Genomic DNA, 1,187 nt, shown 5'->3' with positions numbered 1-1,187 from the left:
TTTTGAGTCTTTCATCTAAACGCAGTCCGTGTAAGATGCTGGGGCTCTGGGGAAGGAATGGCTTCAGAAACAGGATAATTACTTTTGTCCTATTTTCATCCCAACTCTCCTACCAAGAAGGATGGAGGACACAAAGGGGAAAGAAAATGAGTTTCTCTCTGAGTGTCCACACCATCGCAGGCATTTCTTGTTTTCCCTCACCGTTTGAAGGTGGGTTTTATTATAATTTTCACGATGAGAAAACACAGGCTTCCCGAATCAACTAATATGCTCAAATGTGTACACATGAGGATGTACGGGAGGCAGGGCTAAGCCCAAATTGGGGTAGTCCCAAAGCTGTCTCTCTTTCCAGCTGGATCAGTGTTTCCCAACGTGGGCAAACACTGCCTCCTGCAGGGCTCGAAAAGGATGGAGCATGGAGGGGAGGCTGCCCAAGCAGAAACTTACACTTCATCCTGGTTTAGGAGCTCTATACAAAAGTGTTTCATTGCCAGGGGCATGCTGAGTAATTTTAATTCTGAAAAGAGGGTCGTGGCCCCAAACAAGTTTGAGAACCTATGGTCTATACATACCACACTGCACCTTGGCTAAGTCCCTATCTACGTGGCAATATGCTGAAAGCCAGAGGGAATACATTTCAAGGGTCCATTGTGACGACATCCCAATGCCGTGGCAGCCTTGAGCAGAAAGGCTGTCAGCATGCCCACTGTGGGAAAGAATTCTCCCCTTCATTTCACAGACTTTTTGTAACGGGGAAGGAAACGTTCCAGCGATCTCAGGAAGGTGGCAGATAAGCAGTAAACACCACAATCTGTTTTTTCCTACTTCAGGACAGGCTCCCAATGAGCCAGGGCGCATGGAAGCCCACAGGTGGCCTGAAAAAGCTCTTTTAATTTCCTTTTGCCTAGGCTTTGCTGAAGCCGCCTGCGTATTGCCTCAGGACACAACTCTACGTGGATGCTGCTCTGACCACAGAGGCCAAGGTTAGGATGTTAGCACCTTTCAAGCTTTTTTCTGCCAGGTTGGCTCCCTCTCTCCTCTCCTACCTTTTCAGAGTCACTGAAAACTGGTACCACGCAGTCACCACAACTGGGCCATGCCATTTACTTTGACGGGGCCCATCCAGGATGAAGCACTTAAAGAGCGGTGCTATCTGCATATCTAGATTTGGCCCACAAATGTTCTCC

The 1,187-nt window shown here is 48.2% G+C and overlaps 1 protein-coding gene across 1 annotated transcript in view; it reads right to left on the bottom strand.

The window, feature by feature from the left end:
• Nucleotides 1-1,187, bottom strand: part of LOC101640303 (synaptonemal complex protein 2-like) — a 48,496-nt gene that overhangs the window by 30,067 nt on the left and 17,242 nt on the right. The window lies entirely within an intron of this gene.

Source organism: Echinops telfairi, unplaced genomic scaffold (genome assembly GCF_000313985.2).
Source record: "Echinops telfairi isolate 266 unplaced genomic scaffold, ASM31398v2 ScPeMD7_7424;HRSCAF=8462, whole genome shotgun sequence".
NCBI lineage: Eukaryota > Metazoa > Chordata > Mammalia > Afrosoricida > Tenrecidae > Echinops > Echinops telfairi.
The sequence above is the reverse complement of the archived record's forward strand: the minus strand, read 5'-3'. Positions and strand labels throughout refer to the sequence as shown.